Source organism: Excalfactoria chinensis, chromosome 17 (genome assembly GCF_039878825.1).
Source record: "Excalfactoria chinensis isolate bCotChi1 chromosome 17, bCotChi1.hap2, whole genome shotgun sequence".
Classification (NCBI taxonomy): Eukaryota; Metazoa; Chordata; class Aves; order Galliformes; family Phasianidae; genus Excalfactoria; species Excalfactoria chinensis.
The window spans coordinates 7,681,966-7,708,397 of NC_092841.1; positions in this window are offsets into that span (position 1 = coordinate 7,681,966).

The window sequence follows — 26,432 nt, forward strand, 5'->3', positions numbered from 1 at the left end:
ATTGAACAATCTCAATCCTCCGGGTTCCCACACTGGTTTGCTTTCCTGCAACTCAACAGGACACAAAGACACAAGTAGATGGGCAGTAAATAAAACTGATGTCTTTTGTGTCATTGTGTGGGGGCCTTTCTCTGGGGGAGGCAGAATAAATGAAGTGTGAAATGTGATATGAAATCAATTTCTTTTCTTGGGGGGCTGGGTCAGGAGAGGGTAGGTGGACTTTGTTGTGGCTGCAGGCATGCCCAGCAATGAGTTTTTTCACCAGTTTGTTTAGCTGGTGGAAGAAAATCACACGTCTCTTCCACACTTGCCCAAATTCCCATTTTTTTCCTTGTAAGACAGGATTGATATCTACGTGTATGAGGAATCTGTATTCCCTTTAATCTGCCTCGGTATATTGGAGAGAAGGACAGTTCTTCCATAGGAGCATGGTTACCCAAGGCTGGGTGTATATCTGGTTGTAAAGGTTGGTCTCCTCTGTTCTGTGCTGGTTTCCTTTTTGTTTTGTGGACACTTTTAATCAGTCTCCACCTGATGTGAAGTGTGAGATTTCTGCACTTACACAAGAAATGATGAAGAAGAGGAACTCAAACACGATATTTCAGATATGCTCAAGAAGATAAAATGTGATGTCTCTATACCATGTGTGTAGATGAGATATTTCAGGGATAAACTACCAAACAATATCATAAATGGAATGACATTTAACATGAATGCGTCTCTAGTTTGGAGGCAGGATTGTGAATGCTGCATTCACACCCAAACTGCTTTGTGGCACTCAGGAGACAGAAAGCAGCATTAAAGCTAATGGAACATGTTGGTTGACACCTGCTTTTTGCTGCAGAAGAAGCAGGGCACTGGGGCGGTTCCCTCTGCAGGCCTTGAGGTGAATCACAGAGTCCAATAGAACAGAGGAGTTTTTCTGCTGCTGTATTTCTTCCCCTGCTCAGCATCACACTGGCTGGCTTGAGGAAGACGCTACAGCTGCTGAATGTTAACTGTCACACCTCTTCACCTGCTTAAGATCCTCTGTTTGAATTGCAAATTGTAGCAGGAAGCAAAAACGTTGCACCAGAAATCTTCACATCAAATTTAGAAAAGCCACTTTATATATATATATTTTTTTCCTTTATCATTGCAGGGCCTTGATCTACCCTTGTACGATTACAACTTAGCTGACCCATTTCCACCATGCATCTATGCCTTTCTAACACCTGCAGCTGCAGCAGTGAGCACAGTGGCTGTAGGGGGTGAAGCTCCAGCTCTCCGAGGAGCAATCAGGTCTGGGTGTTGGGCTGTGTCTGCAAACCCCCTCCACCCGGTAAGGGCAGTTGTTCCTGTGCTCAGCACACTCTTTACTCCTTCACCAGATGGAACAGATTAGATGGTCCCTGCAATGTTGTTAAATAAAATACTCGAAAAAGAAAATACAATTATTGCTAAAGTGAAAACATACCGCGTGGGATTATTAAAAGAGCAAGATGTTTCACATTTTAAGGATGTTCTTCAGGTTTTTGTTTTCCTCATTCTTCATGCACCAAAACCCTGCAAGCATAGTGTTAAACTTTTCCATCTGATCCCACGGAGCATTCACACTGCAGGATGATGCCATCCCCAATGGGATGGGGCAGCACCACGTGATGCCTGCATTCCTTCCACTGCTGCATCCCGTACCCACGTGGAGACAGATGCTATTGCAGAAGCTTTCTCCTTTGTACCAAAAGTTATCTGATGGTCTTTTCTTGCCAGATTCCATCTATGCTGGGTTGTACACAGTGCACAGTGGACTCTGGCTTGCTGAATTAATGCATCAGTCTAAATGGCCAACAGCCATTTCCAGTCTTGGTAATTCTAGCAAAGAGTATTCTTCCTAAATCTGCTTGCTAGAGTTTTCAAGCTCTGGAATTGTTTACTAATTGCAGAAGTATATGCAAGAAGGTGGAGGAAGAAAGTGGATAACGTGAAGACTTGACTAAGAATTGCTATAGAAAATACAGCCAGGCTTAAAATAGCACAGGGGATTCATTAATGATTCCCCTGCTCAAAGAGTTGGGTTAATGAGTTTATTTGAGCATGTGCTTAATGGCTTTTCTGAGTCTGGCTGCGGGAACGCAATGCCTCGCAGATACTTTCAGGTGTCTGATGATAATAAATCACTTTAGAAATGGCCTTAGGAAGGGAGTTTTAAATTAAGCTGCATCCATTAATGTTTGAGGTCTCTCCTGAGCATCACTCGATCTCCTTAATGTTCCTCAACCTAAATCATCTCATTAACGATGTATGAAAAATCTATTCAGCTCCTCGAAACCGTTCTCTTCCATTTGGTTTTTAATGGCTGGGGGGAATCCGGGCAATTGGTGACTGATGACAGAACTTCTCTCTAGAATCCAGACTGCTTTCCAGCAATGTCCAGCTGGAAGGCAGCACCTTTGGGAGGGAGCTGCAGAGATGCTCAGCACAGCACATCTGCACCACAGAACTGCTGCAGTGCACGCAGCTGGGGAGGGCAGGAGCAGAGCCAGTGGCCACCAAACGAAATAACTGGAGAGTACACTTATTAGACAGCAATTGCGAAACACAAAAGCAATAAATAGAAACTCCCCACTTCAAATAGGCTTCCCTCCAGCCGCATGGAAAATTCCATCTGTGTTAATTTAAAAAGGTCAGTCGAGCCCTGTCATAGAAAATTGCAGAAATTAGCATAGACCCCCCCACAGAGTGCTCTAGTGAAGGTGTTTTGCCAGCAGGAGAGTGGGAATGTTTGCTGATGGCTTACCAAAAAAAATCCTGACGCGTTGTAAACGTCTTCAAAATAGAACACAAAGTTCAACTGATTTTTTTATAAGGTGAGCCACCTTCAAAAGAGCAACGCCTTCTTAACAGAATGCTGGTGGAATCGCCAGGTTGCTTTTTCCTATCAAGGTACCCTGAGATTTCATAGGCATGTCTATGTGTATGCATACATCTACATAAATATATATATTTTTAATTTTGACATTTCCTGATCTAAGAAAAAAAGCAAGTCTGTGGTATGCCCGCTATGCTGTGTTTGTAGTATGCAGGAATATTTCTTTGGTGGAAAATTATTGAGAAAGCTAAATATTAGGGAAAGCATTACGGAATGTATTTGCCACAGCAAAGATAATAACCAGCATTTTGAAACTGCTGACCAATACTTTGCATTTTAAATACGTTCTGCAGATTCACGAAGAAGAGGGAAACCAGTGAAAATAAATGGAGCTACTTTTGATGACAGCTTTTTGCTGTTTCTTGACAGCATTGGCTTCCTAAACTCATTTGACAAAACTCTCAAATGTGAATGCAGTTTTCCCTCTTCATTAAATGACTTTCCCCAAACACAGATCATCAAATCCTCTCTCAGTTCCACCATTAAATGTGATGATCGTTGTATGAGATATTGGGCCTCATCACTGCACTGTCTTGAGCCTTCTAGAGATGATGAAATAGAAAATAGAACAACAGATTGGATTTAAACCTGAACTCTGCAACTGCCACCCCAGGTAATTGTATCAAGTGACTTTAATCTAACAGCATCTCAGATTCCCTAATGTGAATTTAGGAAGAAAAGCATTTTCTTACATCACGTGAAGCGTTCGAGAGTTCTGCAAAGAGGCCTCTATGATGTATTCAGGGATTTCCTATATGGAAGCTTAAACACCTACAATCCTGTCAGAACCCCTCAAAATGTTCCAGTCCAATAAAGTTCAAATGGGGAATAACACATTTGTTAAAACAGGCAAAATTTTATATTAAGGGGACGACATGGCCAAGAGACCATACATACCTCAAAAGAAAATGAAGACAAGATTACCCAGCCAATGTAAACCGTATTGGCGTGGTCAGTGTTTTTAAGATTTTAGAGACACTTGGAATGAAAAAGGGAAAAGAAACACAGCCAAGTCTCAGGCATCACAGAGTCTGTGTACACTCCAGTAGGAAACTTGGGTTATGAGCAAATATTTTACTACAAATCAAATGCCTTCCAGGGATAAGCAGCTGGGAAGGTGGGAAGAAATTAATATCGGGAGCTTTAGAACTTCCCAGAACTACTCTCTAGCTCCTTGATTGAGGGAATTAACTTTTATTTTATTAACTTTTTAATGCCCTTCTTCAGCTCAGGGTGCTCCTTCCATGGTGCTTCCCCTCCCCCCAGAAGGGCTGCCCTGGGGATGTTGCTCTTCATGGGCTTTAAGTAGCAGCTGGCTGTGATTAAGCGGATTGGGAGGATCAGTGCTTGATTAACTTTCTGCTGCTATTGGTTTGCCCAGGTTCCTGAAAGAGAATTAATCTTCTGGTTCGGCAGAATGTTGGGCCTTAATGGATACCAGACATGTCCAGCCCACCCAGTATACAGCATGCCAGAGCCCTCATTTTAACACATTTGGGCTCACGGCTCCTGTCCCACCACAGGTGAAAGTCCAGTGAGCACTGATGGGATTTCTTTCTGTTCTGTTTTTTGGCCTTGCTATTTATACGCCTTCCATCATTCATCTGCTCAACTCTGCATCTTGCTTCCTTTTATTTAGCTATTGTGTTTTTCTTCAGCATGCAGGTAGATGGTTTAATTTCTTAACCAGAAGCAACCTCTATTTGAAGCCAACTGAAGTCGAGCTTGTCTATAACTGTTGTGCTATATGAAAATATTCTTTTATTAGTTATACTCAGTATATATGCTTTCCTGAACAGGAGCCTCAGTGCAGAGCCATTTGGCTTTCTTCTTGGCCAAGCCTCTGGAAATTAAAAGGAAGGGTCTCCAGCAGGGACAGCGATGCAGAGGACCATGGCTTTGCTTAGCCAGCAGGACAGGAAACTTGCAGATCCTTTGCAAAATGTTGGGCTTGCTGGCCAAAAACAAAGTATAAATGCCCCCACGTGGACAAGACTCAAGACAGATGTTATAATGTTCTTTTCCTTTATGAAACTGAACAGCAAGAAGGTGTGGAGAAACTGGAGTGTGCAAAAAAACTCAATCCAAATCCTTCTGTTAACAGGTATTGTAAAGTGAGGAAGAGGAACCCTGATATCATTAACATTTCCTGCTTCAGATGAACCCTACTACAATCTTAACAAATCAATATATGTACCAAAAACTGAACAGAAGCAGTAGATTTCCCAAGGCTGTTGTAACCTGAAATTTCTGTTTAATTTAAACTGCAGGGTAAAAATAGTAATAATTGAAAAAAAAGAAAATCACAAGAGTAAGAATGGAAGCTTGGCTGCACTCTGAACATTCTGAATAAAGCTGAAATGAAGTTTGCAGGCATCTCCTAATTACATCACAATGTTTTATTCCACTTAGTTTTCATGAAAGACTCTCCTGATTTCTTTTTATTATTCTCAATGGAAGTATAACATTGCTTAACAAGAAGAAAGGAAGGAAAAAAACCGAATCTCTTGATCTCTCTCACTCTCTGTGTTTGCTAGGATAGATCAATTGTGAGGTCTAAACTGGGTATGGAAATTCACTGCTTGCAGTATGGTTAAAAAGAAAGACCATGGATGATTTAACAATTTACATAACCTGAGAGACTCGGCTGCAAATTGAATGAATGGACGCCTTTGTTCCTCTAAACTGAAATCAAGAGCGAAGGAGAGGACAAAACAAAAGTTTCTTATATAATTGTCTCTGTGACTGGCATGATAGGAAGTTTTATGTCTGTTGGTGGAATTAAGAGTGGGACACATTAGAAAACACAAAGCACTGTCGAGGCAGTTAAGGGATTGTACACGTTGACTGATGGAGAGTGACAGACCAGCCCTTCTGCAGCAGCCCATACTATGCTCTGTGTTATTGTCCGTGTTGGATCTGGCATCAGAGTGACCAAGCCTCTGGAACTCCTGAACTTATACAGACATTGAGGACCCTGCAAGTTTAAAACCAAGGCTTGGGTTTAGGAGTGCATAGTCTCCTTTCGGTGTGTTTTTGGGGACTTGGGGTTCTCCTACTTCCAGAGACGGAACTAAAGCCACTGAGTTATTTGCCCATGTAGGTATGAGAGGCTGGATCGCATTAACACCATGCTCCCTCTGGCCTTGATATGCACAAATATTTGAATGTAGAAACCGTGGCCTTTCTTACATGGGCATGTACTCTGAGTGCAAGTTCTTAGAACAAAAGCCAGGCAAGCCCTTAGCTTGTTACAAACCACCGTCACCCACTGGCCTCCAAATATTTACCATCCTGGGATGCCAGAGAGGCAGCTGCCTCTGCTTTACCTGCCGCCTGGATCAATAGTCTTTAATTTTTAAGGCCTGTTAATCCAGCACGTTTTCACCATCCTGAATTCACATTCAAATAAACAGCTGGAAATGAATGTGGGGAGGGAAAGGCCATGCTCACCAGAGTTCAAACCTCTGGCAAACATCTTGCTGCAGCTCTGTATGCAAGAGCAACCGGTGGCATATGGTGCGTATCTCCTCTCCAAAGCCAGTTCAAGAGGAAAAAACAAACTTCACCTTCTGGAATGTAACCAGCAGATGAAAACAAATTAACCTCTTTTTGTTGTTGTTGTTGCTGTGTATTTAAACCTAATGTCTCTTTTAATGTCCTGCTTTACAGCTTTCTATGATAAATTCCTTGATTTGCCACCTCTCTGAGCAGAATCATTCCAAGTCAATGGCTGCTTCATCAATCACAGTGAGGTATGTTGCAGACACATTTCCATGTCTGGATCCCCTTTCTCTGCTTGCTGCCCCACTTAGTGCAACAAACACTTCGGAAACCATTTTGCTTTCCATACGGGACATTCCTAGCATTATCAAATTATTGTTTCTATAGTGCATAAGAGTATTTTTGGAGAGGAATGAGATGTTTCTTTCTTGCTTTGTGTGCTTTATGTTTTAGAGAGTGGACATTTATTACTGAAAGAAGAAAACTTAGTAAAGAAACACGGCTTAATATACACTGCCAGATACACCAGGTAGACACCCTTTGTTTCAGAGCAGATTTTCAGAGCAGCCTCCATCAGTATTCTCTCCATTCTCTTCTATGTGCTTATATTTTAAAGTCTGAATGAATATTCCTAAACGACAGTGTCATCTATGCAACTGATCTCCACACAATGGCTTCTTTGATTTAAAGAAAAAAAAAAGAAGAGTTTCTACACAGTATAAATGGTTTCTCTGTGATAACATTTGCAGTCCATCAGATCAACAAGTTGTCGCTGAGTGTTCCCTCTTTTACTTCAGAAGAGAGATGAATAGACAATAAATCTGGCAGTACAGAGAGAACACATTTCTCTGTAACGTGCCTGGGCAGGCTGGCATCAGTAGGAATGGCTCTAGTTATGTGGGATTAACATTATAAACTGTTTTCCTTCCTGAACTCTGAAATGCAGAAAGCTTTATTATGAGACAGCTCAGTTGGGCTTCTTGGCTATTAACGAAGCTGTAGTGTTTAGTTCAGCTTGACTACCATCTTACTGCTGGCATATCCACTAGCTCCATCCCTTGCAGTCTAATTTATGTGTCAGTGTGGAAGTTGCCTTTATGTAGTATTTGCTGCCACTTTGTTAGAAACATCCCAGTGTAAAGTCAAAGACAGGATGTAGCCACATGCATGATGGAAGCAACTCCCAGCCCTTGAGATGAAATCCTTCAGATCTTCACCCTTTTCAGCAAGATGAAGTAATGGATGTGTTGGAAGGTTTCTTAATACTGTTTTGTACACAGTTTTTTGTTGTTGTTGTTTTGTTTTGTTTTTAATATTCTGCATGTTTTGGCAGCATCAGAGATGAGATGTTACCAAGGCTCTGTGAAAATGAACCAATAGCAGAGACTCCCAAATGCATGGCAGCGCTCAGATGATGGGGAGAGCTCAACCCTCCTGTTAGGCTCCAGGCACTTCACAGATGTAACTCTAAAATCGGTATAAGCAGATCTTCATGTTTTCCTATCTATTAGAAACATTACCAGTCTTGAAGTCCATAATGGTTTTTTATCTAAATCGAAGGCTATCAGTAGCATGTGAACACAGCCATGCCTGTGAATACTGATCTACTTTGCCTATTATCCTTAAAAATATGACAAAGCAATGGTGGCTTTTGAGCCACAGTCTGATCCTCAAAATCATCAAGTATTTTGAGGTCTTCTCTTAGGGTACATTTTTTTCTCATAAAAAATAATAAATGTCAATATCAGAACCACATTTAGGTATTTTATTTGATCTTTGGCCTGCCAACTAAAGCAATTATTTGTGTCTTTATATGAAGGCACTTCAGCATTTTAAAATAAATATTTAAATACGACTTCACAGGAAAAAAATATTCATGTGGTTGAATGAGATATGCTGGAAAAATTAAGGCTGGTCCTCAAAGGCATGTCATGTTGTTACACTTTCCTGTTCTTAATTTGGTTAATCCATCTTCAAACTAAAAAACTCAGATCAGAGGAAAAAAGAATGTGTTTTTAAAAGAGCTTTCATACCCACGGTAGATTCTTAATTAATTTTCATTTAGCAAGTTACCATGAAAATTAAGTATGAAATAACTACTCCATATAATTCATTGGTGTTCTTGTAGACGATGTTATAAAAAACCTATGTGTCTTCTGGGCATGGAACTCAAAACAACAACAACAACAAAAGGAATAAGAAATGAATTAATAAGAGCAGGTGAATGTTTTTTTCATAGGGAATATAAATGCCTTTTACTAAAGTGACTGTTGGAGGAGAAGGCTGATAAGCATTTGTGCTCCACAAAGTGTTGATGAGAAGAGCTCACCCCTGCAGTCTATCTTTCCCGATGAGCTCCTCCTGCATCAGGAAAACCAAACTCTGATGGCTGCCCTCATTGCCTTTATCTCCATGGAGGAGAAAGATCTTGCTTTGAGTCAGATGTGGCTCTTTCAAACAGCCGAGGATCAGCTTTCAGAGCTGTGCTGCAGGGCTGAGAAAGGATCACCCATATCTCTGCGTGCTATAAAAAAAACAATATTTTCCCTCGGGCACTGTGAGGCAGCAAATCGCACATGACTGGATTTCCAAGCGATATCCCTCTGCTCTACCTTATAATACCGTTCTCTCTCTCCCAATGAATTGCACATCCGTTATTTTACCACCCAGTTTATTTGATCATCGGGGAAGATAAATGGCTTCTGCTGAAATATTAAACAAAGGGAAAATTAAAGTACTGGGAAGAGTAAACAACACAGTAAAGCACAATTTCCTTTCTGCTACAGGAGCAAAATATCTCTTTTTTTTGCAGTGCATCAGCCCACATGTTCCAGTTCTGTCTGTAAGCACAGATGTGATGTTCTCACCAAAGTTGGGGGCATTTCTGTGTGCCTGGGTGAATTTTGAGTTGAACGCAAGCAAAGGAGAGCTTTCCAAATGAGAATGATCCAAAAATAAAATATATCAAGAAGCTTGGCATGTGGAGACTTTAAATTCCATTGCTTCTCTTTGTCTTCCCAGCTTTTTTAGATGAAGATAAGATTAAAAACATTACTTCTGGGATGAGTGGTGGGAAGGAAGGATTCAGTCACATGGTCTTGCCTCTGTTCCATGGGAATGATCGAAGCATCATATCCATATTTCTCATTCTCCCACTGTTACAGCCCAGATTCTGAGTTTGTATTTGGGTTTGTTCTCATTTGCTGTACTCAAAGACTTTGCCAGCCTGCTGTAATTGCTGTATGTTCCATCATGTCATAGTGTTACAGTGATCCTTTCTGCAGTAGGATGAGGTGGTGATTTATTATTATTGGATTATTTCTGATGTAGATTTTCAGGAAGGCATAGGAGCTATGTGGGATGTTTGGAATAATGGGAACATGAAAGGTAGGAGAAGAACAATGGGATTGCTCTCCTCTGAGGAGTAGGAGCATTTACACTAAGAACAGAGGTTTCTTTAGTTGCAAAGACAGTGGTGAAGGTGAAGCTGTGATCCCCTTCTGAAGGTAGCAGCCTGTGCTGGGGTTGATCCACTGCCCCAGCTGTGACCTTGGTCTCACTGAGCACTCCCAGTGCTCCAGGGTGAGGGAATTGGGATTTCGTGCTAACTGAGCCCTGACCTTCTCCTTGACAGAGATGGATGCCCTGCTCTGCTAATGGGCTGTGGCAGCCTTGTGCCATAGCTTTGCACCTCAAATGCTGACCTTGATCAGGCTCTCTTGATCACCTTTTTCTGCTAAGCTCAGGCTTTGTCTGTAATACCTGTGACACCTGTAGCTACTATACCACCCTCCTCATTTATCCCAGACATCCTCTCCTTGGCAAAGGCTGCACCTGAACACATAGTTGCAAACAGAGGGACGGGAGATTGCATTCATTCTACAGGTCTTGGGCTTTAATTGCTCATCCAATTATAGCTGAGGTGTACCTCAGAAAGCTGATAGAAAGGACAGAAAATGTGTATCGCTTTGTGATCCACGTTCATGTATATCTATGGAGAAAAAACACCAACAAAACAAACAAAAAATCACATGCAAATCAAATTAGTGTAGATGTATATCTTTGCCTGAGGAAAAATAAGGAGTGAAAGTAACTAATGCTGCCAGAGTAGATTTGCATGAGGTATCCACCAGATATAAGGAGTCAGTGGATTTCTGCATCTGTAATTGTTTAGCATTCAGAAGAGAACAGCAATTTGTAGGCAGGTCCTGAACAAACCTCAGAGGAGAACTCACTGCTGTGCCACAGTGCTCTGTGCTTTACAGCTCTTCTTTCCCAATAGGTTAATGCAATTTTTGAAGGGTCTGAGAACCTTCAGAAAACACCACTGCTGCAGGCATGGAAATGTGTGTGCTTTCTAGAGAAGCATCAGCCTTTCCTTTAGGGGAAGCAGAAAGGGAGTTGTGGGCCACCCCGGCAAGCAGTCTCTGTGGTTTGGAAACAAGAAGGAACAACCTCTTCCCATTGCAGGGCTGCAGCACACCTTGGGATATGCAGAGTTACACGAAGGGTGAGTTGTTACAGTTGCAATGGCTACATTAAAAATAATACAAAGTAAAACTTTAAAGAAAACATTCTCCCGGACAATTCAGAGGAATGCTGGGGACCCTTTTCTTGGATTGCAGTGACTGACTTCAATCCCTCCAGGATGCTGTTCTAATTTAACAAGGCATGAATTTAAATATATTAAGAGCTAAACAAAACACAGAGAATCAGAGAGGTGAAAAGTCACTGCCCCTCCTTGTCCCGCTGTCTTCTTTTTGTTGGCTGCTGGGCTGGGAGACACAAAATAAAACGGAGCAACATAACCTGTCTGAGTTTTATTCAAATCAGCCAATTAAAACATCAAGTTGAAATGTCAACGAACATGTTATGGCCACTCAGGAATTAAAGCAGGAAAGCATCTGTCTGTCTTCACCACAAAGAATTGAAGATTTCTAATCCCACTTCTGCGAAAACGACGACATTAGATTACAGCCATGAAAAACACCTTCTGCAATGTGCCCTGACTGGCTGCCTGTCATCAGCTGTTGCTCTTTCACAAAATTAGATTGAGTTAAACACTCTTCTTTTTTCTCTTTTTTTTTTTTTTTTTTTTTTTTTTTTTTTTTTTTTTTCTCCTTTAGGAGCTATTCATCGTGCAGTGTTCTTTTCTCAAAGGTGTGCAACATACCTTTTGACATTTACGAATCTTCAAGATATTCAGTACATTTTCATCTTTGCTTTCTGCCCAAGTACTGGCCTAAATCATAGGAAGACCCATTTTGCCATAAAAACAGCCAGACTGATGCTCCTCTGGCTTTAAATTTTGTTCTGGATATAATCTTAAGGATCTAAAGCTGTAATTTTAGGTAACTCTTCTATCTGAAATATGACATTGGGCTTGATGCAAACCAATGCCATTATGTCACATCCACATTCAGCTTTCTGATAGGAACTTGAGGTCAGGAGACCCGTGTATATTTTGTTTTTCCTTGACAATATTTCAACTGATAATTAACTACTCAGGCTCCTCTGGCCATCTCCTGTTATTCCAAAACAGGCTTTGTCAGAGTTGACCTGTTTCCACAAAAACACGTACTTTCAACACAGCATCTTTCTTTTTAATGAAAGTATGTTGTGTCAAAGAATTCCCACTTGTGAGGTTCCAAATATTAGGCTGATAATTAAAGAAGTGCTTAAGGTAGGTAGAGCCATTAAGCTATTTATTATTATTATTTAATTAGGTGTGTGCTACATACATAGATGTCATTTTCCAGACAAACAAAATCCACACTTTGTCTTGCCACTCATGGCAATCCAAAGGGCTCCATTAAGAGTGTATCCTATAGATACATGCAAGTGGAAACCATCTCTCCAGCATTCAAACCACTAAAGAAATTCCTGCAAAAACAAGTAAACAAAAAACTCTCTATTATCCACATATTTACTGTGTGAATGTATGTTTCCAGTTGCAGTAATTGGCAGGATAACTTTTCATAAAAGTAATGTGCAGGGCAGCTCGTGTCTCTGTAAATGATATTCTTGTCTCTAGGCCAGATCAGGCTCGCAAATAACATCTTGGAACTGCTCCTGGTACGCTGCATTTGATATTTAGGTAAAGCTTGCCTGAGAAAAGGCATTTTTATCTTCAGTTCTTATTACTCTACAGACATAAATGCTCAGCTGGTAGCAGGGATGCCTCTGGTCTTAAATAACAATATTTGGGCTTGTGTCCAACAATGACATGAACGCATAAGCTACAGGGTTTGGGTATATGCAGTCCTGGTTCAAGCAGTTATCAGATGGAAGAGAGAGAAGGCACAGGCACAGCCATGCGAATGTTCCTTCCACAAAAGCAGAAAAACATCATGACAGAAGGACATGATGAGGTGAGATGGGTAGGATGCAAAGTGATGGAAACTCATTGGATGTGGCTGCTTTTGGGTTTCTTTTTTAATTCTTGTCTTTCCCTTTCCTTCTTTAGCTGAAAATGAAGACATTTTTGGGGTTGGATGTCTAGACAGAAGAGATTTCAGTGCTCAGCTTAACCAAGTTCTGCACAGTTATGGCAACATGAGGTGAACATATCATAGCTGTAAAGCTCAAAGTGACAGTAAGCACAACGTGTGCCTGCTCTGTCCTGCTTTTTTGCCTTGCCATAAATACTGCACCATGAAAGAAGTGGCAGAGAAGTGGCCTCTTCCCAGTTAACGGCGCTGAAATGTGGGCTACAAAATACTGAGTTGCACCACATAAAATTGTGATCCACGAGTATCCCGTCCTGCTATCAAATGCACCACTAATTACAGACATGGCAGTACAGTGATGGAAAATCACTGCAAGAGGGCTTAGCGTCCTGGTGTCCTGATTCTCCCTCCCTACCATTCTAGCCTGTGACTTTCCTTTGATTCTGTTTATACCAAAAAAGGCAGCAAACGTGACATGCAAATATATTCTTAATTTCAGAAGAATGCTAGGAAAATTTTGAAAGACATGAAGAAAGTAATCCTGAAAGACCTGTATAGTCAGCATGGATAGAGGAGCAATGTCTAGACCAAAACCTAAGGTTTCATGCAGCTTACAAATTAGACAAGTAAAACCAGGTATTTTCTGATTTTTCAGAGAGATTGAGTTACAAGCAAGAACGGATGAAATCCAGGGCGTTCCCTGCAAGCCAGAATTTCCTGTGCAAACACTATTGACCATATTTTTGGAGAAGTGTGTAAAAACTGTTGATGTCCACAGTAATTATAGCGTGTCAGAAAAATTAACATTTGCAATTCCCCATATCCTGAGCAAGAAAGCAGCAGTAATCATACAGACTGAAGTACAGTTAAAATAAACACAGGCCATCCAAGAGGAAACTGTTCCTTCTGCTAAGTTTGAGTTTTCTGAAATTAATAGCTATTTGGATTTTAAGTCTCACCTAATTCATGTTCAAAAAGGTATATGTATGATGTTACTGTTGCTTCCAGGCCTGTAAGATTGGCTTTGCCATGAAGAGGCTGTGGTGATAATGGGGTTTTGCACAGCTGTGCAATTCTCATTTGAAGGTTTAGACTCAGAATGTATGAGATCACACCTAATGGCTACCTGGGAGGAAATCATGGTTTGATTTGCATTTTCTGTTTGTTTTGAAGGGACAATATGTGGGGCTGACTTCGGAATTGAGGAGAAGGAAGGAAGTATCGGGGCATTTCACTTGGACTGAGCATCTGAGAACCCTTTGCCTATAAAGGTTTGAACAAATGCAAGAGAGTAACTCACACTAAAACCAAGCCAGAAATACAAGCTGAAGTCATTATATACATTTTAAATAACATCAAAAGATGTGCACTGCACATACCCATTTTACTAAGACTGCTTCTCCACTGGAGGCTTATTTCCTCTATAAATTACTTTGTGCACCTTAGTTACAATGAGACCAAATCCTGCTCCAGTCATGTCCCAGCAAGCAAACACATTGACATGAGAACAAGTAAAGCCTGAAAAGTTTGAAGTGCTGTTTCAGTTTTGGCTGAACATCCAAAAGCCGTGTGCCCTAAACTGGCTCATCCCCTGAGGTCTGACAGATTGATCCCTTTCCTGCCAGCAATCTCCTTCTGAGAGGAACAACACCCACTTGGATGGGTGAATGCCCAATTCATTTCAGAAAAGTGCTGAAGCCAAAGAATAGGACAACATTTTTTGTGTTGTACGTGGGACAACGTAACTGACCAGGTACCTTTTTGTGCTGTCTCATGCAGATAGCTGGGAAAATTCCCTACAGTGCTTGTTCTGCCCCATATCTGAGGCCTTTGAGGCACCACTGTGCATTACTGAACATGAATCTAGGGGAAGACAATGGAATGACGATTGGCACTAACCAACATTTCACCGAAGTTCATGGCAGATTGAGTTGGCTGTTTTAGGGATTTGGCTTCAAAAGCGATGAAGAGGGAACAAATTGGAAACATACAGCTCTTGGAATCTCCTCACCATGGCTATGGCAACACAGGGTAGGATGCAGATGCCTCCATCCCAGAGGTCCTGGTTGGTTTAGCCTCCAGTCTCCTCAAATATGGGTAAAAAAGCTGTGATTTTCCCAGCAGAGGGCACTGCATTAACACGCTATGCTGCTCACCCTGACGCTGGGGCTGGAATGGAGTCAGTTCAGCTTGGGTCATTTAGTCTTGCTGTGGGGGTGCAGGACCCCAATATCTTATCCTAGGAAGAGCTTACAGTGTGAAAACTCTCTGGATAAGGAAGCTGTTACTGATCCTGCTGTACAGCAAGCCTTGAGAAGGAAGCATCTGATAAGCTGGCATTTCAGAGGCCCAAATGGGCTCCACTTTAGTTGGGAGTTTCTAAAAAGTTTGACAAATTATGGAATATTTCATTAAAGCTAAATCTGCAAAGCTAGCTTTTTACTCTGTTGGATTCTGTACTAAATTTTACCAGTTAAAGTTCTGACCCAGAAAAGTTAAGTTTCCCCGAGATGTGTTTTCCACTGCTCATATTTCCTACCAAAAATCATTCAGGACAGTTTTAGATTACTTGTAGTAATTCCATTTTCTTTTTTTTTTTCATCTCAGAAAAGGAATTCCACCATACAAATATCCCAGAGAACAGATTACTTATTGTTCAAAAACATGGTTGTTAATAGCATTACCAGAGTGGCCCATGAAATCAGTCATTTGCGAGAAAGATGGGCTGATGTTTCTCCCCAGACTGGCAGTTGTGAGGTGTGCTGGACAGGACTGTTGCATGGCAATAAATTCATGTACAGTAACAGATGAAAACTAGGCTGTGAATAAGGAGGCTGGAGAGTTTGTTCTGCTGGCCCTGCTGTCGAGATGCCCTTTAGCAAGCTTCTTCCTATTTTATGAGCTTCCTCTAAAGCATCATCTGTCCTGGGCTGGTTTTCAATCTGACTTGATTTGGTTGAAGTTTCATCCAGGTTTCACACCAGGAAATTCCCTTGCATTAACCAGAACGATTCACAGGCACATACTGAGCCTGTCGCATCATTCATGACAAACCTTCTTATTGCTATCGCTTCTGTTTTACTAATGTGGAGCTTGAAATGATAGGGGCAGAATTCTGTCAAAATAAAATGCTTGCTCTTGTCATACCGAAAGACGTCCATAAATTTTAAATGAATATTTATTCAGTATCTGAGCTCACAAATAATGATGGTGTTTGTGTTTTTCATCTGAACGCAGTATTAAGATCAATTTGTGAGCACCCTGAGCCTCTTCTGGAGAAAAATGTCTGTATTTACACCAATACCCTGCTTTAAATTTCTTCGATTATTGGATCTCTTCCCCAGTAATCCATTTTTACAATAGGATCCAGAGCGCTGCTGAGGTTTTTGGGGGGCTGCTCCAACCAAAGCAATAAATAAAATGATGATAATAAGGAAATTTTATTTTTAGGGAATTGGGAGCACAGCTTCCTGAAAATTACTAGACCAGATAATGTCTTTTTCCCCTCTCCCCCTTTATGGCAGGCACTTGTTCTAAAAAAGTTACACAACTTTCTCGAAAATGGACTTTTAAAATCCATCATTTAATGCAATTTTGGCAAGTTAGTGTCTATGCCATTTCCTTTCCTTCCTTCCTCTACCCCTCTTATTATTTTTTTTCTTAAGCACATCCCTGCATTTTAAATTAGTTGTAAGAAATAAAGAAAAGGGAGGTTTACAGGATTGAAATTGTTTCAATGGTGTGACAGGGTGATGTTGGATTTTTGTGTGTGTGTGTGAGTCTAAATGAGGCTTTAGAAAATGATATGGTATCTCCTAAATGGATCTGCTATGGTCAGAGAGCATTAGGCAATGAAGGAAGATTCCTCCGGGACAGCTGAGACCAGACATCTGAATCCCAGAGGATAGAGATCACTATTTACTTTTCTGCATGGAGAATTAATATATGTCTCCATGTTTGACCAGCAGCCCTGAACCAGCAAACATAGAGGAAACAGAATGAGTGGGGGGAAGGAAAACTGCGTGTTTTTTCCCTTTTCCTTTGGTTCAGATTCATTTTCTCATTTGGTATTTGCACATCATTCTTTGCTTTCCCCCTGTAGGACTGTTTTTTTTCCAGACTTTGAGGCAATTCATCTGTCCTTAGGAGATACCTAAAGATAATGAAGAGGCTCATAATTTAGTAATCCTAGTCATCTTTTAGTTGGAAGATTAATTTGGGCCTTAAAGTGTCAAGGTTGGTTAAGACGAGTCATCAGCCACAAAAAGCAATAGCCAGAGGTAGAGACAGGAAACTGGGCCGGTGCAAACAGCACAAAATAAATGAGTCATGGAGTCATTTTACTATCTGCAAAATGATAGCCTAATGATTATTAAACCACAAATCCTCCCTTGATTCATTCAGGCTAAGCTCAGAGCTCTGACATTCTCCTTTCATTTTCCTTCCTTACCCAACGACATGCAGCGATCCCACACTCCTCATCTGCACTGCCGTTGTTGCACTGAGATTTGGAGCCTTTGCTCCCTTCTGCACAGTGTGCACAGATCTCACATCTGTTGCCTCCTTCATGCAGTGACACGGAGGTGGGAGGGTTGCAAAGGAGTTAAAAAACTGGAAGTTTGATAATGAACTGCAGCCCTGAGCAACAGCATTCCCTCCTCCCGGTTCCACCCTACGCACTGCTTGCAGTTTCTGTTCAGTCGCACTGAGTAGATATGGGTAAGGATCCACTTGGTGTTATTCACTACGAAAGAGAAGCTGAAAAAAACCCTGAGCTTCCAGAAAATAGTCATTGTTAAAACAACAGTCCTTAATCTTTACCATTGGCGCTTTCTGCCCTAAATTCACCTCTGGTTTTGAAGCACTGAGCTGTCTGCTTGGAGCTGGCTTCAGTGCTGTGTCATGCAGCTAAGTTAGCAGGCAGTCCGAAAGCTCACAAACAGCTCCCAGCTCAGCAGATTAATTATGCCAAATTGAAAAAGATGTTTATATGTTAAGAACTGGATGGAAAATGAGAGGAATTACCAAAAGTTCCCTTATTTCTGTAAGAGCGAGTTTAGATTGGGTGGGTGTGTGGGACTGGACAGAGAGCACAGAAGCATGGAAATGCAGAATTTACGGGGTAGAAAATGGATCTGCAGCCTGACATTTCTTCCCTCATGGTGATCTCTCATCCCAAATCAGTCCGGATTCACTATTGGCATTCATGCTGCATGCGAAATAGCAGGAATGTAAACTCCGCATATCGTTTAAAAATGATAAAGTGATTTCACACCCACTCAAACCATAGGTGTATTGTTTCTGTTATGCGGTACATGATACGCATCTAATACCCCCTGAAACATTTCACAGCCGAATTCAACTTGTCTTTTCTGAGATTTTCCTGCTCTATCCGTAAGCGAAGACAAGGCTCCAGACTAATCCCATTTTATTGTCATCACTTGTATCCTTTGTCATAATTCGTGTGTGTGTGTGAGTACTGCACAAACCTGCAACCGGTGACAGCCTGTGCTCCTTCCCAACACTGTGTGCCCTGAGCCAAGTTGCAACTGGAAATATCCTGAGCGTTCATGCTTTCGTGTGGCTGATATTCTGCGCCCGCAGCATTTAACAGGGGGGATTTTTTATCCAGGAGTTTGCCCAGCCTTAGACAAACAGCGCCGTTCTCCAAGTGAGGACGGTTGGAGGTGTTAGTGGCTGCTTTATTGGCAGATGGAGTGCCCACCAGAAGCCCTCCTGCCCCCAGACCTCACAGCTGCAGTGCCCCCTGAGAACATGAGATGCTGGAGTTCTCAGCAGGCAGTGCAGAAGCACGTGCTGTCTCCCAGGAACCCGTTCTGGATTTGGCATCTCATTTGGAGCTCATATTTCTTGCATCCTGGGTGCGATGAATTTGGTGCTTTGGGATGCTTGAGCCTTTCTCCTCGTGCAGCAAAACCTTGTGCTGCAATGGCCTGAGGGAGAGGCTGAATTTTACTGAATTAGGTGGTTTTTTGCAAATTAAGCTGGAAAGTTTAGAAGGAAAACGGAGTGTTTCTGAACAAGGTGTCAGGATAAAACATGTGGTTTCTTTCCATTGTTTATTTGGATTTTTCATTTCAAATTGAGCTCAGACCAGGCTTTGCTTCTGGAGAACTGGGGGTTGTTCAGTTTTCTGCTTCTTGGTTTTTGACTGTGGGTACATCTCCCTTCCATCTTACATCCCTTCCATATAAGGGTCTAAATTCTAGATTCCAGGAATGGGAAAAGTGAGAAAGCATTAAAAAAAAATCCCTTTTCTCAAATTCTGTAATATATTTTGCCACTTTCTTGCATTTTCTGTCTTTTCAATATAGAAAAGGAAGGACGGGCACACAGGGGAGGGAAGAGCCAGAAATGAGGGAAAGAAGTTATGTGATTAAAAATCAAAGCACTTAAAATGAAACATAGGCTCTTAGTTTTTATATTTTTAAACATAGGAATAATGTGACATCTTAAGCTGAACATGTTTTTCTTTTTCAGTCTGACATTTCAAAATGAAACACAGGTTTTCATTTCAAGGTATTATTTCATATCCACGCACACATGAAATCAAAACGTATTTTGAAATGGAAGCACCACAGGGGAATGATATTTTCAATTGGCAATTTTTATTCCTGCCCCCACCCCAATAAATAAATAAGTGGGGTTTCCAGGAAACCCTAAAGCTCAGAAAAGAGAGTGTAACATAATGAAAATGAAGGGTTGTTGGCTGTATTGAACATCAGGATCTGCTGAGAAATATGTGCAATAATATGGATTATTTCTGGCATGTTAATTCATCTGTCAAGACAGTATCTGCTCAGAAACATTTGCGCATAATTTGCTCGTTGTAAATAAAAGATTCATTATTATTTAGGTTGTAATGATTCCCCAGGCCTTGGGGCTCAGCTCATATCAGTTAACTTCACCTATACAGAATCTTTTGGAGATTATTGGTTATGGTAACAGAGCCATGAAAGAATAATGCTTCTGCCATTACCAAATGGTGCATGCAGCTTGAAAACCCCTTTGCCTACAAAACACTCACCTGGGATGGGGCAAACTGCTGCGGTCAATGGCCAGCAGCATCACCATGCAGCATATCTGAGTTAATTTTAATGCAGTGTGGGTCAAGCTGCTGCATGACCCCCATGAACCCACTGGGCATGGATGGGATGACTACAGCCCACCATGCAGGAATTGCTGCTCGGTGCTGATCTGCTGACCCAAACCTCAGGCTCCTGCCTCCAGGCTGAGGCACTGAACTGCTCTGAATGACAGAGCAGCACCATTTAAAGGACTGCGACGGTTCACAGCCCCACCACGCAGACCCTCACTGGAAGGTCAGCAGATGTGGGCTGTGTTTACAGGAGACATGTGGAAGCTGCTCCTGGGTGGGAAGCTGCGCAGCTGTCCGCAGGGCAAAGCTAAATACACAAAGCCTTGCTCTGCGGTTAAAGGCGAGCCACCTAAGAAGAGATGTCATGTTTGCTGCAGAAGAATATGGATGAAATGCTCTGTGAGCTGATGATGATGACTATGGCCTGCAACTTGCAGCTTGGCTGGATACCCATCTCCACTGACCTGGGAGCTTGATCTGTCTTGCAATCTGCAAAGCATTTTCAGCTCTTTGTCTGTGGAAACTACTCTATGAGCTCAGTCAAGATGCCTTCATTTTTATTTTCTAAAGCAGCACACAGGTCCATTACACTCTGTGTAAATCACTCACAGTAAATGCACGAGGCTGCAAAGTAATTTGGGGTTTTCAAGACTTTTCCATGAGTTATCCACAATCAGAGGCAGTTGGCTACAAGCAGAAGAGATGGAGTGTCGGTGCACAGGGAAGAAAATTGTGCCTTCTGTTTCTCTTTTCGGTATATAAACCACATGCTGCATAGTTGGGTTGGAAATGAAATAGGGTTGTAGTTCTCCAGCTGCACAGCCTGTACTTTTTAGCATTCTGTTACGTAAAGAGCATGCAAATATATTAGCAAGAAAAAAGCTGAATTTGCCCATAAAGGCATGTGATTAATGCCGTGCTGAAAGCTCGTTTAAAGAACTGTACATTGCAGCTCACTTGAGAAACAGAAAGAAGAACAAGAACACAAAAAGTGAACTGACTGTTCTGGCTACGAAGAAATTCAGTGTGGCTGTAGAGGGCACTAAAGATCTTTAGGATTTCTCAGAAAGAAGAGAAAGCTGCAAGTTGTTTTTTACACTTTATGATTAAAAAAAAATAAAAATTAACCCTCTTTAGCAACAAGTGGGACCACATCAGACTCCAATATTACAGCTTCTCCCCTTTTAACCGCTAATAACAGGTTGAATGTACTTCTGTTTTGATTTGGGGTTTCTTTCTTCAATTTCTAAGAAATGGTGAGTTTTGTGGAGCCCGAATCGCACTGAATTCAGCAAGGTAGGATCAGTTCAGCACAAGTAAATCTCGTGACTTCAAATACTGCCTGACCAGCAGAGAAATTCTTCAGTCAGGTGGCCCTGGCTGAAGTGGGACAGTAGATCTGCTGACATGAATGTGAATCCTAAACAGCTTTCTGTGCGCCAGACACTTGGGGGTGTTTCACTTGTTTAGCTCTGCACATCGCTGACTTTTCTGGCTCTGCCTCACATAAGACGAGTCTTTTCTTGTGGTATTTTCAGCTAGCAGAAATTGGAAATCTCACAAGAAATCCTGTTCTGATGAGATTCCCAGCCTGATACACAGCTTTGGAGTGAAACTACAGATTAAATGCTGAGTTTCTGTACTCCGTATGCGACAGGTCATATTCCTCAGGAAATAAAGATGCGAAATGCTCTGCTGTAGTCTGAGATTTGTTTTCAGATTACAGAACTCAAGTTCAATGTTGAAGGCAAAGCCTGTATCTTAAATCAGCACTAGATATCTTTTAAGACTCATTTCCAAGGATGCCCAGCACACACTACATGCAGCTCTGCAGCTGATGATCAGCCCAAGCTCAGGCTCCTCTGCACAAATCTGAACAGTCATTAAGATTTTCCTGGGTATTCTGTCAGCTCTGCATTAGACCCACACTGGAAAATTTAGCCTGACAAAAAGTCTCTCTACTGCCTAATTATACTGCCACTGCTATGATGGTGTAGGTTTCTCTGCAGCTTCTGCTCTGGAATCAGCGTGTCTAATAATAACATGGTAATGACACAGCTGTGATCTCACTGGTAACTCGCCCCATGTACTCAAGCCTTACATCCAAAAAATCCCATATGGTGAGAAGCAATCCTGATGGGCTTGCTTGAGCTCATGCTCAGCAAAGACATGTATGAGCTTTGAGATGTAAATGAAAATTGTTGGATTTCTATCAGTTGGCAGCAAGGACATACACAATCAGCACAGTTCCCTTCTCGGGCTCTGAAGACATTTAGTTCCTGAGTGCTGCCCCTTCCATTTCAGCAATGAATTGGTGGAGAAGCTGAGGATGCCCAGATAATTCTGGCAAATTGTTTTAATTGAACTACTGGGGGTCTTGTGAGTGACCTATCACCTTGTATTCCATTTGTGGACAGAGCCAACCAAGTGGGTGGGACACAGCATGAGACAAGATTGTTTCCACAAACAGCTTGGTGGGGGGCCTGCTGCCCACAGGAGCCTCCATCAGCCCTATTGACACCAGTACCCATTGCCCCATGCACAGCGCTCAGCCCATATTTAAGGCCTAGGTACTGATAATGTCTGTCCCTCTACAAACAACGTCAGACAAGCTCTGATTTTCAACGTTAAACCTTCATGAGGGGTTCGCCAGACCTACTTGGCCAGACGGGTCCTGCTGGATTGTTTCCTTTCCTTGCCTGGCAGGGTGCCCACACTCTTTTGGCATGAATAGCTGCACATTCAAATGGAGCATTTGGTTTCCACAAGCACATGTGCATGTGACCTCCAAATTCACTTCCACAAACATTTGTGTCATTGTAGGTTAATGGGTGCAAGAACAGTACTACATGGAAAGAGGTTACTGTGAAATTTCTGGTAGGGAAGCAGCCTTTTGCACTCGAGAAGCAACAGAATTACATGGGATGCTCCTCATCTCAGATACGGCAAACTCATGGGGGAAGTCAGATATTTCAGTGTTAGTGGCAATCAGCCAGTAGGACGAGGTAATTTGACATGCACTTCTAGTTACAAAAAGGCGCTGGTGACAAGACCAGGATGGTTTATCTGGATTTGCACTAAAAGACAAATGTATTTTCAAAGCATTCGGAAAAGGAAAATAAAACCCATTTCAAACACAAAAACAGAATTAAAAAAAAAAGAAACCCTGAGATCTTGAATCCAAGCTCTCTCTGGGAACCACAGATACTCTAAGCTAACAGAAAAATGATGTAGCTTAACTTATGAAAATAGTAGAACAGGAAAAAGAAGTACCACATGTTCCTCATGGATTGCGAGCCAAACAATTGTTATTACATTTAAATCATGCTCTGACATAACGCTACAGAAAACCCTGGAACAAATGGTGCCCACGTTGCTGAATGGTGCTCTGCTGACAGCAGTGTGCAGTCAGAGCTGAGCATCGTGTTTGCTCAAAGACACTTTGATGGCCACTTTTACAAAGGAAAACAAAAATATATAAGTCAGCTTTCCTCATTCTCAGTAACCAACCTGTATTGCATGAGAGCAAATGAGCTTAAAGTACAAGCCACCCCGGCTGATAGAGCTGGACTCAGCTGTTAGTCATCAGCCACCACACAGCCTGGTGCCGGCCGTGCCGAGGGTGATGCCAGAGCCTGGACAGCCATGGAATACTAATGGGCAGCTGTGGAGTTCTCTGTTTATTTTTTCTTTTGAAATAGCCATGCAAATAAGACACTGGCACAGAATGTCAGTGCTGCTGGAGCTTATATATGATACATGAGATTCATTTCTCTTCTTTCTTTCTTTCTTTCTTTCTTTCTTTCTTTCTTTCTTTCTTTCTTTCTTTCTTTCTTTCTTTCTTTCTTTCTTTCTTTCTTTCTTTCTTTCTTTCTTTCTTTCTTTCTTTCTTTCTTTCTTTCTTTCTTTCTTTCTTTCTTTCTTTCTTTCTTTCTTTCTTTCTTTCTTTCTTTCTTTCTTTCTTTCTTTCTTTCTTTCTTTCTTTCTTTCTTTCTTTCTTTCTTTCTTTCTTTCTTTCTTTCTTTCTTTCTTTCTTTCTTTCTTTCTTTCTTTCTTTCTTTCTTTCTTTCTTTCTTTCTTTCTTTCTTTCTTTCTTTCTTTCTTTCTTTCTTTCTTTCTTTCTTTCTTTCTTTCTTTCTTTCTTTCTTTCTTTCTTTCTTTCTTTCTTTCTTTCTTTCTTTCTTTCTTTCTTTCTTTCTTTCTTTCTTTCTTTCTTTCTTTCTTTCTTTTTCACAGATCTCTTCATGCTACTCCTTCAAGTCCACCTCCTGAAGCAGCAGGCAGTAATTCTGGGATGAACTGTACTCCCATCCCAGAATGAGCCTCTGCTTTGTGTGTACCCAAGGGACAGGAAAAAAACATCAGATGAGCCTCCAACCGGCTCAGCCAGCTCCCATGAACTGATTTTTGGTCTCTGCAGAGCTGCTATATTCTCAGCTGGTTGCAAAAACATAAAACCAGAACACTTCACGCCTGGAGCAGAAGCCCCCCTTCTAGGTTAGAAAATCTTTGGTCTTAAGATACGTAGGAACTTGCATTCCCGTGAGCCTCAGGGGTATTTAGGGATCTAAACATCCCATGTGTATTTAATCACCCCACCCTATTAAATTCACTAACTCAAAGGGCAGTTTTAAAGGGGTTGTACCACTGCAAGACCTGAAGAATTGAGGGCTCTAGACTTTAAAGCTGTTGCATCATGGATTTTTAAATGACTGGGCATTACTGTCCCCTAATTTCTCTTGGTAGAACACATGGGATTTAACCTGATATAAAACTGCTGCAGGTGTCACTGAGGCCATGAGACTAAAGTTTATTCTGGTGCTGGAGGCTGTAGGACTCTGCTTTTCCAGATAGTGCTCCAGGTACGTTTGTGTCAGTGATACCTCACAAAGTGCTGTAATCCCTGAACCTTCCACAGTCAATAACTACCAGTTTAGCAGAGGTGTATAATCAGTTTCCAATTAGTGTAAACAAGTCTATCCAGATCATATTATAAAATTAAAACCATTTTAATTTGTTTCAACTAATTCCAATGTGCCACAGTTTTTGCAGGAAAAAAAAAAAAGAAGAAGAAAAAAAAAATAGGCAACAAAAAACCCATAGGGTGGAAATATGGCCATCTCGTCGCTTCCAGAGTGTTTTTAGCTCAGTGAGATCTGGGTGGTCCATGAAAATGAAATGACTGGACAGGTATTAAAATGAATTGCAGAAGCTTTTGCTATGGAGTCAGCATGTCCCAAGGAGAGGGGCGAGTTGGATGGGCTGATGGAAAGGTCTGCAGCCAGAGGTTTGTGGCACAGCATGGAGTTCCAAGAAATGTTGTAGTCCATAAATGAAGTGAATGTTTCATGTTTGAAGGCATTCCTTTTTCTTGGAGATCAGTCCTTTTATCTGGATCTAGTGTCCATATGCAAGTACCAACACATTCATACTGTGAAGGGTATGGTAGGTTTTAGCTGGAGCCTTTCTGGCTTTGACTGATGTCTCGTTTTTGCTTTTTCCTAGAAAAGAATGAATCTATCGCTCTTCTCTTAAAACCAAGATCCTCTGCTGCACTGAAGATGTGAGAACCAGTACTGAAATCTGTTATCCAACAATGTAAAATACCCTTGACCACACACTTCTGCTGCATAGCAGGGATTTAAGAACTCTGTGGGAATGCAGTATCCTGTATCAGAGGGGAACACTTGGGATCCAGGAGTAAATCTGAGATGCTTATTGTGAGCAGAACTGGAATGTGTTACTCTGCATCCCAGATCTGACTTCACTACATCTTAATCAGCCTCATCAGAAACTAATACGAAAAAAAAACAGTCTTAGGTTTCAACAGTTGTAGCATAAAATATCTTCAGATATTGGACTTTTTCTTGCAGACAACAAGAATGCATATTTAAGTCTGAATGGGAACTAGATAACTTGGAATGCTAACTTAAAAGACAAGAAATGCAGTCTCAGTTCCTTACTCCATCACAGGCATGCTGGGATGTGCCTTTATCACCCACAGTGCTGGGATTAATAGTTCAGGCACAGCATTACATTAGCACTGTTATACAGCTTCTGACCTAGAGATGTCTTGACTGGGAACATACACAAAATGAGACCCTGCCTGTACCCTTAATGGGGACATATTATACTCACTGGAGGCTGAATTTGGCTCCCCTGGAGTTAGCCATCTAAAAGCAGGATATTGCCTTTGCACCAGTCGTGTCTCCTTTGGAGAGCAAGATGCACTGCAGCAGAAGGATTTACACCCTCCTGATTTAAAGATTAGGTGAGTGAGGACAGCATGGAAGACAGAGAGCTGGGAATGAGGTCAGAAAAGCACCTCATTATTAGTTTTATGTGTTTATGTTCCAGGTGGATGTTCAGGGCAAGGAATCAGGATGGGTCCCTTCTGCACTTGCTCTGCACAAACCAGTTACCAGTCATTTCCCCAACTCTTGTTTCCCAG